The sequence below is a fragment of the Hyperoodon ampullatus genome, assembly GCF_949752795.1.
Source record: "Hyperoodon ampullatus genome assembly, chromosome: 11".
In the NCBI taxonomy this organism is placed as follows: domain Eukaryota; kingdom Metazoa; phylum Chordata; class Mammalia; order Artiodactyla; family Ziphiidae; genus Hyperoodon; species Hyperoodon ampullatus.
In genome coordinates this window covers 81,804,734-81,823,029 of record NC_136924.1, presented here as the reverse complement: position 1 = coordinate 81,823,029, position 18,296 = coordinate 81,804,734, and the positions used below count along the sequence as shown (strand labels likewise).

The window sequence follows — 18,296 nt, the reverse complement described above, 5'->3', positions numbered from 1 at the left end:
TACCACTATAAAAAATTTTGCCCATATATACAGGGAGAAAAAAGGCTCATAGCAACACTCCATGTAATAACCAAAAAAAAAAAAAAAAAGAAAAGAAAAGAAAAGAAAAAGAAAAAGGATAAAAGAGAAGCAACCCAAAGATCGACCATAAACAAATAAGTAGATTATGGTATAGCCATGTGATAGAATATTATATAACAGTGAAAACAGTGAAATACAACTACATGTAACAATGTGAATGAATCTCAGGGATTAAAGATTAAACAAAAAAGCTATTGCAGAAAAATACATGGCATGAGATTCCACTTATAAAGCTCTTCACATGCAAGACTAAACAATACAACAAGGGAACAACACAAAATTCATGTCAGGACAGGGATGGGCTGTTAAGACAAAAGTGGAAAGATGAGATCTTAGAAGGACTCTCATAAGATGGCAAAGTTAAATAAAGTGTTCTTCTTAAACTTGGTAGTGGGGGTCCAGGGAACACTGCATAGTTATACTTTAAATTTTTTTTGTGTTTTTCTTAAATTATAGCAAAATATATATAATACAAAATTGACTGTTTTAACAATGTTTGAAGTGTACAGTTCAGTGGCATTAAGCATATTCACATTGTTATGGAATCGTTATCACTAGATAACATGAATTATTCTTTTTGTCTAGTAACATTAGATTAAAAGAGTTCGTAGCAATAGCTGGTGATACTTATATAATTTCATATCTTTGGTAAATTCTAAACAACTCATGATTGTAAAAAAATGTCTCTCATTTTGTAGTGAGAAATCTGGCTTTTGTTGCTGAGAAAAGTGCATTGAGTTAGTCTGGGGGTAATTAATATAATACGTGGAGAAAGGTTAAGATGTTTGATCTGAAATAAATAAAAAGCAGCAACATATTTTCAATGGGATCTGAAGGTTCAAGGATACCTTGAGTTTAAGGAGTTCTATCTACTACATGTTGGGTTGATTGTAAAGGAAATTTTAAGTCAGATAGTTTTATTATTGCATTAATTAAATTCCATCTCTCTTTCTAATTATTATATAGCCCAGTAGTTTTTTTTAAAAAAGTATGACAGCTGCATCTGTACACTTTCCAAATACGCAGCATAGTTAGAAATGGCAAGTAACTGTTTTATAATGTTTTCCATAATGCCAACTGTCCATGGGTTATGTGAAGAGCAAGTATAAATAGCAGGTAGGAAACCCAATGGAGTTATATCCTATCTTCCATCAGCTCACGCTTTTGAGCACTACTGATCTCAGGTTTTTCTTCAATGCTGGCATTTCAGACCCAAGTTTAGCAATTTCTTGCTGTAGTTGTTCATTTGTTCCCTGTGCCTGCTGCAGCATGACTTGATCATTGTTTAAATGCATTTGTAATTTCAGAAACTGAGGGAAGAAAAAAAAAAGGGAGTGGGGCTGTTTTAGGCAATAATGCTCTGTTTTATAATAAAAGAAGCCATTGAAAGCTGATTATGTAACAAATCCATCAAGGCTGCAAAAGTACACCAGAGAATGAAGCATGATGGGAATTTTTAAGTCAGATATAATTTCTTTTCTGCCTGCAGGAGTTCTTTGTTAAAAAGCAATATATTAACTCATTAAAAAAATCTGGCAAGATTTCAAAAAAAGTAGCTTAATCTGCTACATTTTATGACATTTTATAGCCAATTCATGTTTTAACAAGTTCATTCACTTAATCATTACAATAGACTATCTGATACATTTCTCATTTATAAACTAGATTTTTCCTCATGAAGTATAGCTTGTTTAGATTTTTTAAAAGCTCAGTTTCTTTATAGGATAATTCCATAAATATTCACAATGTACAAGTTTGTGTTACACATTTTTATAAAGGGTCTAGCCAACAATGCACCATGAATAATAATGATGATACACTGCTGGTTCTTCTTCTTTAGGATTTTAATTAAAAGTAAGCATATGGAACTTAGAAGGCAGCATACAGATGATTTGTAAGGAATGACATGGCAAAGTAAATTAAAATTGTAAATAATTGTTTCATTGTCCAAATACCTGAGTTTCACTGAATTCTGAGAGGCAGCAGGGTCCAGTGGAATCCCTTGGATGATATAGCCAGATTTCTGTTTTCTCAGTTGTCAACTGTAAATGAAAATATCATCAACTAACTTTATTGCAGAAAGAAATGAAACACCAGGTGGACAATCTAAACCTAATTATAATTTGTTGGGAGCATTTCACTTAACCATTTTCTGGAAATTCATATGCAGGGAATACACATAGACCCAATTTGATAATGCTGCACACAGTGCTGATTCATTAAATTTCTATAAGTCTCTGAAATAGTTTCTTTTAAAAAGTAACATGTGTATATGGGTGCCTATGTAATACACACACATATATGCATTACAATAAACTTTATGCATATATATGTCTCTCCTCCACCCCACCCCACCCCACCCATGCTCTAGGTACCTTCTCGGTCAGTGAGATCTAGCCAACACACTGTGCTGTACACATATTCCTGGCTAAAAAGCATTAGTCCACCATATTGCAAAGGTCCTCTGCCAAAGAGCACTCTATCTCATTTTCCTGAGTTGAGTGGGTTCTAAAACATGTATTGTTTACTACTCTATGGCTGTTCTTTCTACTATTTATTGTGTGTTGTGGTGAACAGTTTTGACCCATAACATCTGACAAAAGTCAAAAAGTATGCAAGCAATACTTACACCTAAAAAAGGTGGTAAGGAGATAAGCAGACCACAATATGTCTTCAAGAAAATGACTTAGGAATCAGAGAATAAATATCATGAAGCACTTACTTATATTTGAAAGTCCTTTGACCTTCATAAACATCATAAACATCACCGCAAGCTGGAGGACTGACCAGCAAAGAGACACTGTCCGTGTTGATTGTCTGGAGAGCATCTCCTTAAGGCTGTCCTCCAATGAACCCACATAGAAATGATCCTACCAATTTTGGGAATACATCCTCTGAATTAAACCAGGTGTGCCATATCCAAAAGTTTCTGGAAACATGGTCTCTTTAGGAAAGTAATTTAAAAGTTACAGCTTTTTGATGGGACAAAGGGTGTTAAAGAAACTGGCTGAATCACATGAGATGCATCACCAAGTGAAGAGAGGGACCACATCTGGTGAAAGTACAAGAGTAAAAAGGGTGAAAGTATGTCAAGAGAGAGAAAACAAATGATAAGCCGATATAAATTTAAATCTCATGCCTAACCTGGCACACTTAAGGCAAAACAGAAGTCACTCTGGCAGAAGACAGTGGGTATCAGTGCATATAGGTTAAGCTTGCTCAACCAACAGTGCCCAGCACATTTTTACATATATAGTAAGTGGTTAGTGAATGAATCCACAAAGAGCCTACATGACCCAAGTAAAATTAGCCTCCAACTAGAGAGGCCAATCTTGTTTTCCAGATAGTAGGCAAAATGTTACAAAAATTGCACCAGCAGGAAGAACCCACAGCAAGTAAACACTTTACCTCTTTTAGATATTAAAAAACAAAGATAACTCTAAACTATATATTTAATCACAAGACAAGGAGATTTCTTACACCTACTTACTCAGGGCAAAACTTTATGAAGAACCATAAAGGGTCTTTTTTACATCTTTCTTTCCAAATTCTTAAACCTCCCAATTCATCCCACCCCACCCCACCCCACCACAGCTTTCCCCCCTTGGTGTCCATACATTCGTTCTCTACATCTGTGTCTCTATTTCTGCCCTGCAAACCGGTTCATATGTACCATTTTTATAGATTCCACATATATGCATTAATATACGATATCTGTTTTTCTCTTTCTGACTTACTTCACTCTGTATAACAGTCTCTAGGTCCATCCACATCTCTACAAATGACCCAACTTCGTTCCTTTTTATGGTTGAGTAGTATTCCATTGTATATATGTACCACATCTTCTTTATACATTCGTCTGTCGATGGGCATTTAGGTTGCTTCCATGCAATGGCTATTGTAAATAGTGCTGCAATGAACATTGGGGTGTAAGTGTCACTTTGAATTATGGTTTTCTCAGGGTATATGCCCAGTAGTGGGATTGCTGAGTCATATGGTAGTGCTATTTTTAGTTTTTTAAGGAACCTCCATACTGTTCTCCATAGTGGCTGTATCAATTTACATTCCCACCAACAGTGCAAGGGGGTTCCCTTTAATCGACACCTCTCCAGCATCTGATGTTTGTAGATTTTCTGATGATACCCACTCTAACCGGTGTGAGGTGATACCTCATTGTAGTTTTGATTTGGATTTCTCTGATGATTATGATGTTGAGCATCTTTTCATGTGCCTCTTGGCCATCTGTATGTCTTCTTTGGAGAAATGTCCATTTAGGTCTTGTGCCCATCTTTTGATTGGGTTGTTTGTTTTTTTAATATTGAGCTGCATGGGCTGTTTATATATTTTGGAGATTAATCCTTTGTCCGTTGATTTGTTTGCAAATATTTACTCCTACTCCAGCGTTGTCTTTTCCTCTTGTTTAGAGTTTCCTTTGCTGTGCAAAAGCTTTTAAGTTTCATTAGGTCCCATTTGTTTATTTTTGTTTTTTTTTCCATTACTCTAGGAGGTGGGTCAAAAAATATCTTGCTGTGATTTATTTCAGAGTGTTCTTCCTATGTTTTTCTCTAAGAGTTTTATAGTGTCTGATCTTACATCTAGGTGTTTAACCCATTTTGAGTTTACTTTTGTGTATGGTGTTAGGGAGTGTTCTAATTTCATTCTTTTACAAGTAGCTATCCAGTTTCCCCAGCACCACTTATTGAAAAGACTGTCTTTTCTCCATTGTACATCCTTGCCTCCTTTGTAATAGATTAGGAGACCATAGGTGTGTGGATTTATCTCTGGGCTTTCTATCTTATTCCATTGATCTATATTTCTGTTTTCGTGCCAGTACCATATTGTCTTGATTATTGTAGCTTTGTAGTATGAAGTCAGGGAGTCTGATTCTTCCAGCTCTGTTATTTTCCTTCAAGATTGCTTTGGCTGTTCGGGGTCTTTTGTGTCTCCATACAGATTTTAAGATTTTTTGTTTTAGTTCTGTAAAAAATGCCATTGGTAATTTGATAGGGATTGCATTGAATCTGTAGATTGCTTTGGGTAGTATACTCATTATCACAATATTGATTCTTCCAATCCAAGAACATGGTATATCTCAAAATCTGTGTCATCTTTCATTTCTTTCATCAGTGCCTTATAGTTTTCTGAGTACATGTCTTTTACCTACTTAGGTAGGTTAATTCCTAGGTATTTTCTTCTTTTTGTTGCAATGGTGAATGGGATTATTTCCTTAATTTCTCTTTCTGATATTTTGTTGTTCGTGCATAGGAATGCAAGAGATTTCTGTGCATTAATCTTTTAGCCTGCAACTTTACTAAATTCATTCTTTAGCTCTAGTAGTTTTCTGGTGGCATCTTTAGGATTCTCTATGTATAGTATCATGTCATCTTCAAACAGTGACAGTTTTACTTCTTCTTTTCCAATTTGTATTTCTTTTATTTCTTTTTCTTCTGTGATTGCTGTGGCTAGGACTTCCAAAGCTATGTTGAATAATAGTGGTGAGAGTGGACATCCTTGTCTTGTTCCTGATGTTAGAGGAAATGCTTTCAGTTTTTCACCATTGAGAATGATGTTTGCTGTGGGTTTGTCATATACGGCCTTTATTATGTTGAGGTGGGTTCCCTCTATGCCCACTCTCTGGAGAAATTTTATCATAAATGGGTGTAGAATTTTGTCAAAAGCTTTTTCTGCATCTATTAAGATGATCATATAGTTTTTATTCTTCTGTTTATTAATACAATGTATCACACTGATTGAATTGCATATATTGAAGAATCCTTGCATCCCTGGGATAAATCTCACTTGATCATGGTGTATGATCCTTTTAATGTGTTGTTGGATTCTGTTTGCATTTTGTTGAGTTTTTTGCATCTATATTCATCAGTGATATTGGTCTGTAATTTTCTTTTTTTATAGTATTTTGTCTGGTTTTGGTATCCAGGTGATGGTGGCCTCATAGAATGAGTTTGGGAGTGTTCTTTCCTCTGCAACTTTTTGGAAGAGTGTGATAAGGATGTGTGTTAGCTCTTCTGTAAATGTTTGATAGAATTCGCCTGTGAAGCCAACTGGTCCTGGACGTTGGTTTGTTGGAAAAATTTTAATCACAGTTTCAATTCATTTCATGTGATTGGTCTGTTCATATTTTCTATTCCTTCCTGGTTCAGTCTTGGAAGCTTATACTTTTCTAAGAATTTGTCCATTTCTTCCAGGTTGTCCACTTTATTGGCATAGAGTTGCTTGTAGTAGTCTCTTAGGATGGTTTGTATTTCTGCGGTGTCTGTTGTAACTTCTCCTTTTTCATTTCTAATTTTATTGATTTGAGTACTTTCCCTCTTTTTCTTGATGAGTCTGGTTAGAGGTTTATCAATTCTGTTTATCTTCTCAAAGAACCAGCTTTTAGTTTTATTGATCTTTGCTACTGTTTTCTTTGTTTCTATCTCATTAATTTCTGCTCTGATCTTTATGATTTCTTTCCTTCTACTAACTTTGGGTTTTCCTTGTTCTTCTTTCTCTAGTTCCTTTAGGTGTAAGGTTAGATTGCTTATTTGAGATTTTTCTTGTTTCTTGAGGTAGGCCTGTATTGCTATAAACTTCCCTCTTAGAACTGCTTTTGCTGCATCCCATAGGTTTTGGATCGTTGTGCTTACACTGTCATTTGTCTCTAGGTATTTTTTGATTTCCTCTTTGATTTCTTCAGTGATGTCTTGGTTATTTAGTAACGTATTGTTTAGTCTCCATGTGTTCGTGTTTTTTATGTTTTTTTCCCTGTAATTGATTTCTAATCTCGTAGGCTTGTGGTCAGAAAACATGCTTGATATGATTTCAATTTTCTTAAATTTACCGAGTCTTCATTTGTGACCTAAGATATGGTCTACCCTGGGGGATGTTCCGTGCACAGTTGAGAAGAAAGTGTAATCTGCTCTTTTCGGATGGTATGTCCTATAAATGTCAGTTAAATATATCTTGTCTGTTGTATCAGTTAAAGCTTGTGTTTCCTTATTAATTTTCTGTCTGCATGATCTGTCCATTGGTGTAAGTAAGGTGTTAAAATCCCCCGCTATTACTGTGTTACTGTCAATTTCCTCTTTTATAGCTGTTAGCATTTGCCTTACGTATTGAGGTGCTCCTATGTTGGTTGCATATATATTTATAATTGTTATATCTTCTTCTTGGATTAATCCCTTGATCATTATGTAGTGTCCTTCCTTGTCTCTTGTAACATTCTTTATTTTAAAATCTATTTTATCTGATATGAGTATTGTTACTCCAGCTTTCTTTTGATTTCCATTTGCATGGAATATCTTTTTCCATCCCCTCATTTTCAGTCTGTATGTGTCCCTACGTCTGAAGTGCGCCTCTTGTAGGCAGCATATAGATGGGTCTTGTTTTTGTATCCATTCAGTGAGCCTGTGTCTTTTGGTTGGAGCATTTAATCCATTCACGTTTAAGGTAATTATAGATAGGTATGTTTCTATTACAATTTTCTTAATTGTTATGGGTTTGATTTCGTAGGTCCTTTTCTCCTCTTGTGTTTCCCACTCAGAGAAGTTCCTTTAGCATTTGTTGTAGAGCTGGTTTGGTGGTGCTGACTTCTCTTAGCTTTTGCTTGTCTGTAAAGCTTTTGATTTCCCTGTTGAATCTGAATGAGATCCTTGCCGGGTAGAGTAATCTTGGTTGCAATTTCTTCCCTTTCATCACTTTAAATATATCATGCCACTCCCTTCTGGCTTGTAGACTTTCTGCTGAGAAACCAGCTGTTAACCTTATGGGGATTCCCTTGTATATTTTTTTGTTCCCTTGTTGCTTTTAATAATTTTTCTTTGTCTTTAATTTTTGTCAGTTGGATGACTATGTGTCTCGGTGTGTTTCTCCTTGGGTTTATCCTGCCTGGGACTCTGCACTTCCTGGACTTGGGTGGCTATTTCCTTTCCCATGTTAGGGAAGTTTTTGACTGTAATCTCTTCAAATATTTTCTTGGGTCCTTTCTCTCTCTCTTCTCCTTCTGGGACCCCTATAAAGCGAATATTGCTGCATTTTATGTTGTCCCAAAGGTCTCTTGGGCTGTCTTCATTTCTTTTCATTCTTTTTTCTTTATTCTGTTCTGTGTCAGGGATTTCCACCATTCTGTCTTCCAGGTCACTTATCCATTCTTCTACCTCAGTTATTCTGCTATTGATTCCTTGTAGTGTATTTTTCATTTCAATTATTGTATTGTTCATCTGCGTTTGTTTGCTCTTTAATTCTTCTAGGTGTTTCTTTAATTTTTCTAGGTCTTTGTGAAACATTTCTTGCACCTTCTCGATCTTTGCCTCCATTCTTTTTATGAGGTCCTGGATCTTCTTCACTATCATTATTCTGAATTCTTTTTCTGGCAGGTTGCCTATCTCCACTTCATTTAGTTGTTTTTCTGGGGTTTTATCTTGTTCCTTCATCTGATACATAGTCCTCTGTCTTTTCATTTTGTCTATGTTTCTGTGAATGTGGTTTTCATTCCACAGGCTGCAGGATTGTAGTTCTTCTTGTTTCTGTTGTTTGCCCTCTGGTGGATAAGGCTTTCTAAGATGCTTGTGCAAACTTCCTGATGGGAGGGAGTGGTGGCAGGTAGAGCTGGGTGTTGCTCTGGTGGGCAGAGCTCAGTAAAACTTTAATCCCCTTGCCCACTGATGGGTGGGGCTGAGTTCCCTCCCTGTTGGTGGTTTGGCCTGAGGCAACCCATCACTGGAGTCTACAGGCTCTTTGGCAGGGCTAATGGCAGACTCCCAGAGGGTTCATGCCAAGGATTATTTCCCAGAACTTCTGCTGCCAGTGTCCTTGTCTCCGTGGTGAGCCACAACCTCCCCCTGCCTCTGCAGGAGACCCTCCAACACTAGCAGGTAGGTCTGGTTCAGTCTCCTTTGGGGTCACTGCTCTTTCCCCCTGGGTCCTGATGTGCACACTACTTTGTGTGTGCCCTCCAAGGGTCAGTCTCTGTTTCCCCCAGTCCTGTCGAAGTTCTGCAATCCAATCCCGCTTGCTTACAAAGTCTGATTGTCTGGGAATTCCTCCTCCTGTTGCCAGCCCCCCAAGTTGGGAAGCCTGATATGGGGCTAAGAATCTTCACTCCAGTGGGTGGACTCCTGTGGTATAATTGTTCTCCAGTTTGTAGGTCACCCACCCCACAGTTATGGGATTTGATTTTATTGTGATTCTGCCCCTCCTACCGTCTCATTGCAGCTTCTCCTTTGTCTTTGGATGTGGGGTATCTTTTTTGGTGAGTTCCAGTGTCTTCCTGTGGATGACTGTTCAGCAGTTAGTTGTGATTCTGGTGCTCTCGCAAGAGGGAGTGAGCGCATGTCCTTCTACTCCGCCTTCTTGAACCAATCTCCTTAATTTTTACACTTTCTACAAAAATTTTCCCCTTCTCATTTCTACATCTCCTGCATTGCAGGGGAAAATATGTAAACTCTTCCACACTCCTCTTCCCTACCCTCATCTTTCCTACCCACGCATATGTTTAGTGGGAAAGAAAAGTTTTCAAAAATATATAAGAAAATCCTGGGAATTCCCTAGTGGTCCAGTGATTAGGATTCCACACTCTCACTGCCAAGGGCCTGGGTTCGATCCCTGGTCAGGGAACTAAGATCCTGCAAGCCTCATGGCACAACCAAAAAAAAAGAAAGAAAGAAAAAGAAAAGAGAAAATTCTTTTGGTGGCAAATAAGACAGAGTGTTTAACCTCTATCAATCATTCTTCCTGCTCCTACTGAATCTTCAGAGGCATGAGGGCTGAGGTTGTGGAAGAAGAGGCAGAGGAAGTGGGAAGGACCCAGGAGAAGTGACACATTCATTCTTTAAGCAGTGACCAGGATCACTGATCAAGCTGGAGGAGATACCACAGTCAGTAAGATGCAGCCCCACTGTGATGCAACTTTCATTCTAAAGGTAGAAAAGCTAACAAATAAACAAATAGTAATAAAATAATTATAAAACTGGAAATATTATGAAAGAAACAAGGGCCGAAAGATAATAATGGCTGTTGTGCATTGGGGGTGGACACCCACTTTAGGTAGAATACTCAAGGCTAAATGAGGAGTTGGCCACGTAGGAAGATGGGAAGCACTTCCTGGGGAAAATAACCAGCACAACTGGTACTGAGCTGGAAAGAGTGTGAGGGGCAGAAACCCAAGTGACAGGTTCTGCAAAGATTGCTCTGGTTGACTTACAGAGAACAGACTGCAGGAGGCCAAAAGCAAAAGCAGAGGGCCTGTTGCAGGAGCCTTGGTAAGAGAAGTGGGCTGCTGGACTAAGACGGGGCAGAGGAGATGGACAAAAGTGAAGAGATGAGGCTTGACAATGGAGTGGGTATCAAGATGCAAGAAAAGGGGGAATCAACAGTGACTCTTGGGTTCCAACCTTGAACATCTGGGTGGCCACTGGTGGCATGCATTGACATGGGTTAAGACCAGAGACTGGGAACAGATTTGAGGGAAGGATAGAGTGACTGAAATCAAAAATTCCTTGTAATGCACTTTTTGTGGATTTACTCTGTCAGAATTGGCAATAAGCAGAAATCCACCTACAAATAACCTCATTGCTGATCCTGTTTGAGCTGTGAAATATCTGCTTCATAAAATGAAGGGATTACAAAACTAAATACTGTAATTATTCCTCTCAACCTGGTATAACAATAACCATGTGAGAACTGTAATGAGTCTCACTTAATGCACAGCACATTCTGAGCTTCTCAGAGGAAAGTACTGAATATGTGTGGAAAGCTCATTAATTTAGTATCCAGGAATGTGTTGTTAGATGCAGTAGTGTTAAAAATAAGAGTAGAGGTCTAAACATAGTAGCATAGTTTCCTCTGCACAAAATACTATCTGTAACAGATTAACAAGTGACCTTGTTACTGTTCATGGATCCTGGCCTAGTTTAAGAGTCTGTGAGCATTGAAGCAAATAATTTCAGAAATCTCACAATCTGGAAAAGTATCATTGCCTTATTTGAAGTAAAGTCCATTGTATTTAGGGATGAGATTCTTCCCCTTTTCTTTGACTTCTGTGCTGTTAGAGTTGAGGAGACTCCCAGAGTTTACACATGGATTTACTTAGTTCAAGTTCTCGACTAGAGGACAAATGACTTATTGTACAAGATTATTCATAGAAGGCTAAACATGGCTCTTCCTGCCATATCAGTTGTTCCATTGCATTAATATTTCAATGTTTTACATGAATTCATGTATGGAGTAATAGTTATTGCCCAAATTTCATTGTCCCCTGATGCACACATCAGCAAATCTTCAGAGGTCTGAAGTGATGCAATATATAGCCCATTCCTGTATGTCTGTAGAGAAAAGAGACTTCCCAGTTGGATCAATTCAAAAACATTAAGAGTCTGTGTACCACGTATGAGAAACTGTGCTAGGGGCCAAGGATACAGAGTTTGTGTTGCATCATGTCTCTATAAACTGCCTCAAACTCCCACTTCTATTTTTTATATCAGCTAATATTTATTGAGCGCTTAGTGTGTTCCAGTAAGTATTTTACGTAGTTTCAAGGAATAACTCAAAGACAGTTATTTTGCATACAAATGTTCTCACATAGGAATAAGATGATCAGCTTATGCCAGTTTGTCTGGGACTGCCTCTGTGTTTTTTGTAATTGAAATGAAATTCATATAACATAAAATTAATCATTTAGAGTATACAATTCAGTGACACTTAATACATTCACAATGTTGTGCAATCATAATCCCTATCTAGTTTGAAAACATTTTCATCACCCCAAAAGAAACTCCCTCACCCATTAAGTAGTCGCTGTCTATTCTCACATCCCCCAGTCGCTGGCAACCACCAACCTGTCTTCTGTTTCTATGGATTTAACTACTCCTGACATTTCACATAAATGAAATCACGGCACAATGTTTTAGAGGTTCAATATTGTAGCAGGTATCCTTTCAATGGCCAAATAATACTGTGTTATGCGTATATCCTAAATTTGTTTATTTATTGTCAGTGGATGGACATTGGGTGGTTTCCACCTTTTAGCTACTGTAAATAGTGCTTCTATGGACATCGTGTACAAGTATATGAGTACCTGTTTTCAGTTCTTTGGGATATATACCCAGGAGTGTAATTGCGAGATCACAGGATAATTCTGCATTTAACTTTTTGAAGAACCACCAAACTGTTTTCCACAGTGGGTGTACCCATTTTACATTGCCACCAGAAATGTACAAGCATTCCAATTCCCCCACATCCTCGCCAAGATTTGTTATTCGCAGTTTTTATGGGTTTTAGGGGGTTTTGTCTGTTTGTTTTTTTTTAAATAGTAGTAATCCTACTGGGTGTAAAGTGGTATTTCCGTGGTTTTGGGTTTCATTTCCCTAATACTTAATGATGTTAAGCATCTTTTCAGGTTCTTATTGGCCATTTGTCTATCTTCTTTGGAGAAATGTCTATTCAAGTGCTTTGTACATGTTTTAATTGGGCAGTTTGTCTTTTTGTTATTAAGTTATAGGAATTGTTCCTATATTCTCAATACTACACCCTTATCAGATATATGATTTGCAAATAATTTCTCCCATTGTGTAGGATGTCTCATCACTTTCTTGATAACATCCTTTGATGATCAAAAGTTCTAAATACTGGTGAAGTATAATTTATCTATTTCTCCTTTTGCTGATTTTGGTATCATATCTAAGAATGCTTTTCAAATCCTAAGTCACAAAGATTTAGGCCTATGTTTTCTTCTAAGAGTTTTATAGTTCTAACTATATTAGGTTGTTGTTTCATTTTACATTAATTTTTGTATATGGTGTGAGGTAGTGGTACAGTTTCATTCTTTTGCATGTGGATATCCAGTTATCCCAACCCCATTTGTTGAAGAGACTATTCTTTTCCCACTGGATTGTCTTGGCACCCTTGTCAAAAATCAGTTGACCATAGTGTGTGGGTGTATTACTAGACTCTCATTTCTATTCCATTGGTCTACATGTCTGTCCTATGCCAAGACTCAAAGTCTCACTTCTTGAAGTAGAGGTGGGTAAGGGCAGAGAAAAGTTCCTACAAAAATACACATAGATTAAAAAACACAGTTACTACCATTGAGGAGCTCACAGTCTAAATCAGGGATGCACAATCCCTTGAAATTATACAAAAAATTTTCATGAATGGACAGATCACATTTATCGATGGAGAAAGATCCATAGTTTTCCTGAGGTTCCCAAAAGTGTGTATAACATAAACAAACAAAAAAAGGAATTAATTAAGATAACAGCTGTTCTCAGTCCTAGGTATATATTAGAATCTCCCAGGAAGCTTTTAAAAACTAATGATTCTTGGGACTCATACCTAGAGATTCTGATTCAATTGGATGGGAGTTGGGCCCATGTTATTAACATTTTTTAAAAGCTCCTAAGTAATTAAAATTTGCTGGGAGTGTTGAGGAGCCCTGGTCTAAAAGGAGAATCATCATTTTATATAACAATGTAGGTTATTACATATTATATAAATAATTGTAATATAGTATGATAAATGCTAAATATGGAAATTTACAATAACTATTTTCTTTTTCCCTAAGATGTCACAAATTATAATTGGGAAATTTTTGATATAATAGAAAGACTGAGGGAAAATTTAAGAGAACTTTTAACCCAAATCCCTGTATCTTTATTTTTCTCTGTTTCTGGAAGCTGCCACAAAATTTCTTGGTACTGAGTCAAGTTTGACTGCAACTATATGAGAAGGACTGAGCCAGGTCCATCAGCTAAGCCCCTCCTGGGTTCCTGCACCTCAGAAACTATGTAAGATTATAGATGTTTGTTGTTGCAAGTGACAAAGTTTTGGGATTGTTATGCAGCAACATACAACAGTACAGATGGTAAATAAATATTCAAACACATTATTAAAAATAAGCATCCTTTCCATAGGTGATCCCATGTGTAGAAGAAAGACAATGGTTGGCCTTGGGCTCAGGAACCTGGGTTCTAGTTGAGCCCCATCACTTGTTCTGTGAAATGGGAATAATAATGTTTGTCTCCTTGGCCAGAACTGCATCACTTGTCCACAGCTAAAGCAATTATGACTCTTCCCTTTCAGCTCAGGTTGGGGCTGTTCATGAAGTATGTGACTGAATAGAGGAAAGTTGAAACATACACCGCATCAGGGTCTACTTGGAGAAAGGTTAAATGTTTTCGGAGTAAGCGACAGAAACCATCTCCTGCCATCACATAGTAACAAAATGACCTTGAACAAATAGCCTCTCCAAACTTCCCGGAACAGAAACAGCTGAAGATCTGAGTACTTACACTGGGATAAGTAAATAAAGGAAACGAATAAATATAAAAACTAAATTTAAAAAGTGTTATATGCCAAAGAAGATATGGAAATATAATTTTGATATAGCTTCCAAAAGTATTCTGTATCTGTCTTATACAATTTAGACGAGAAGCTTTGGCCATCCCTTTTGTAATCATCTATGGCAACAGTAGGAATGAACTATGATATAAATGTGATGGTAGGTACTACATACGAGATTGATAGTATCCAATCCATCTTCCAATCAGTAAAAATAAATAACATTTTTCAGAAGTTGAAAAGTTGTAATTTAGAAGCTTAAATAGGATCCTTTTGATTCCTATTCAATAAATAATATGGTACCAACAGAGAATGATTTCCTTATGCCAAGAAATAGACACAAATGAAAATGAAAGGGTGATAAAATTTTACTTTCTTCACAAACAGTGAAACAGCAGAGGAAAGTTTCCTATAGACAGGAAATTGAAACTGAAAGCACACTCTAGGAGAGTTTTATCAAACACTTAAAATCTTCAGTTTCTATAGATTCCCAAGTTTGCTGCATAAGTTACTTGGGACCCATATTTTTTTAAATAGCATTTTTTCTGTACTACAAATGATTTTCCATCAATCTTTTTCCCAAAGCTAGTGAAAAGTTACTAGATTTCACCGTCCCTTTGTATGACCTGCGTTCTACAATATGGGCAAAGAAAACAGCCATAACAATTAACACTGTATGGGCTTTATATATAGTAGTGGAAAATAGATCATCAGGATAGTATTATTTTACAACTCCTCTTAGATATTTGATAGCTCCCCACAGGCAGTGTAAAACGGAAGCAAGAGTTTGTTTTAACCTTTTATAGTAGCTTCTCCCCTGGATCCTAGTTTGGACATTCAAATTAGTGTTTCACGCCTGAAGTCATATAAAATGTGGCATGAGGAGCTGTGGGGGAAGGAATACACATAAAGTGGGGGAGACTCTTGCAAGTATCAAAATAGTACGGTGCTACCTTCTGGAGGTTTTTAATTCCAAGTTCTAAATATGTTTTCTTGCTAGGCAAAACTTGAATGATACACTTGGGTTAGTTTGAGGTATACTCTTCATTCAAGGACTACCAGGTTTCTATTATACAATACGTCCTGATTGTTTCTCTCTCTAAATATAAGTATAAACATAAAGATATTTTATTTTATTTTTAGTTGTAAGACTGCTTGAGTTAGAATCCTAGACTCACCACTCGTTACTTAACCATTTCATGCCTCATTGAAGTGGCATGCCTGTGCTTGCTTGTTTGACCTCTGTAAAATGGGGATAATAATAATATCTACCTTACATCTGAGGTTGCTGTGGGAATTAAAGGAGTTCACACCTGTGAAGCACCTAGAACAATGCCAGGCATAAATATTATTCATATTTCTAAAAAAAAGAAAAAAAAGTGAAAATGTACTCAGTATTTCCTCATCTCTCTTTTGTGCAAAAGCTGTTTTTTTTACTGGATAGGCTGCTGTGGTTCCAAATCTTGGCGTGAACAGTTTATTTACCCGAACATGTGAAATTCATGGATTTATAGGGTTCTGATCCTTTCACACACAGGCCTTTGGTTTACACTCTAATTTATTATGACAATGACTCAGAATCACTGCCATCCAGCTCCCCTGGCTGCTTCTACGTAATGACTTAGTTTTCTGTGTTCTAGCTCATGAGAAACAGATGTTAAAGTGAAAAAATAACACCATAACAATTTCCCTTAATTAGCACCTTTGTGAGTAAACTGAAGAAGAGTGAACCATCCTAGAAACTAAATTACTCTCCCATCTTCAGGCGAACCTTCCAGCTCCGCGGGATGAGTCACTAGCCAGCGCAGATAACTCCTCCGCGCCTCCCCTGTGAATAAATGGGGCCGTTAGTCCTTCAGCTACAAATCTGGCCATTTTTAAGAGCACTTTAATCATTTTCCATTCTTTAAAAGCTGATGTTTTCATACAGTCTTTCTTCTTTCTTTTTCCTCTTCCTCTTCGTAAACACAAAGGGAGATGACTGTGCTTTTCACGCTGTCACTGACTCAGCAATTCCTCTATTTTTTATGAGCTCCTATCAGGGGCAGCATAAAAATATTACCAAATTAAGAACTAACAGGTAATAGGGCAAAAAAGAAAGGGGGCTGAGGGGAGGGAGAAAACCTTGTTTTATCCCAAGAAATTACCAGCCAAAATCAAAGATACAAAATGATGATTTTTGTTGTTCTAGCATGAAATCAAATATTCATTTGAGAACATTTTTTCCCGGCTTAACATTCAGCATCCCCTGGTAAGATTAATTTTAATATCATGAGAGCGAGTTCCAGCATCTCAACTACTTCATTTGCATACTATGGTTTCTATATGATTCAGATTCATATCGCTTTGAATCCCAGGAGCCTCAAATAAATGTAGCATTATCACTGAAATGCAGAACTTTTCTCTTTTTATAAAGATGAATTTATGCTTAAAATAAATTTATTCTAATCCAACTTGAAATATACAGGCACTGTCACAGATTCTGAGGACTGAACAAAACTCAAAGGGTTCTCCAGTCTAAGCCAGACCACTCTTAGGATCCATCAGGTAGAGGGTTTTTTTTTTTTTTTTTTTTGCGGTACGCGGGCCTCTCACTGTTGTGGCCTCTCCCGTTGTGGAGCACAGGCTCTGGACACGCAGGCTCAGCGGCCATGGCTCACGGGCCCAGCCGCTCCGCGGCATGTGGGATCTTCGCGGACCGGGGCACGAACCCGTGTCCCCTGCAACGGCAGGCAGACTCTCAACCACTGCGCCACCAGGGAAGCCCAGTAGAGGGGTTTTAAACCTAGTCTTATGATTCTCCAAGGAAAGAAATTTTGTTAACACCTCCCAATAACTTCTGCAGCTTTGAGCACACAGGGTGTGACTCTACAGTAACGAAACAAAACATATTTCCATAAACCGTTCTTGAAAATTTTTCATTTCTTAGTCATATTCCACAAAGGGAATTTCTCAGGTCATCAGACCAACATTTTCCTTTTTGCATAGTTTTATACAAGTTGTTAGGATGAAATTTTTAATGAGTTCACCGTCTTTTTTTTAGCCTCTCTTATTTTCTCTTGCCTTTAGTGACTTTCAACAAATGATGTAATCTTTACTAAAAATCCTTTGAATTAAAGGATTTATTGTCAAACTGCCTTTATGATGATCTTGATCATCAGAGATCATATTGCTGTCTACGATGTGCTTTAAAAGGCCCATGTTCATTCTCTGATGTAACAACAAAAAAAGCACACACAGACACACATAGGTGATTGGTCCAAGATCATGCATAGTTGGAATATTTTTGCTGCAGGAACACTAACCAAATCAATCCTTTTAGGAATTAACGACAAATGCAAGTTTATGAAAGTCTATCAGCTTTTATAGCTTATAAAATGAACATTCACTTTTCAAAAGGACTCATAAATGTTTTTGTTTCATAAAGAACGTTTATCTTCCTGACTTTCTTTCATATCCTCCTAAAGAGCAATGTGGTTTTGTTTAGTAGGTATATATTGATACCCACTATTTACCAGACACTGTTCAAGGATGCGGATACAAGATGAGAAAACAAGGTCCACGCCTGGTGGAGCCTGCAGTCTTGCAGGAACCACCATTACAAAACACATCATTTCCATACAAGTGGCAAGTGCCAGGAGGAAAGCCTCCACTGGAGGATAGGAAGCCAGAGAGATGTGAAGTCAGGGAAGACTTCCTGGAAGAGTTGCTGTAACTAGCACAATTTCTAATTTAATTTTTAAGAAAATAGTCTGTATAAAAGAAATTTTAAAAATACTCCATATTTATGGCAGAGAATCTAGTAAGACATATATTGGAGGACAGGAGTGAGGAGGAGGCAAAATATTATTAAACTGTATCACAGACAAAGGGAGAAGAGTTCC

The 18,296-nt window shown here is 37.3% G+C and overlaps 1 protein-coding gene across 1 annotated transcript in view; it reads right to left on the bottom strand.

Annotated features, from left to right (window-relative positions):
- LOC307060466 (uncharacterized protein) overlaps positions 1-18,296 on the bottom strand; it is a gene marked incomplete at its 5' end in the record, with an annotated part of 303,642 nt that overhangs the window by 159,486 nt on the left and 125,860 nt on the right. The window contains one exon of the mRNA XM_079714967.1: positions 2,037-2,123. The remainder of the gene's footprint in view (positions 1-2,036; positions 2,124-18,296) is intronic.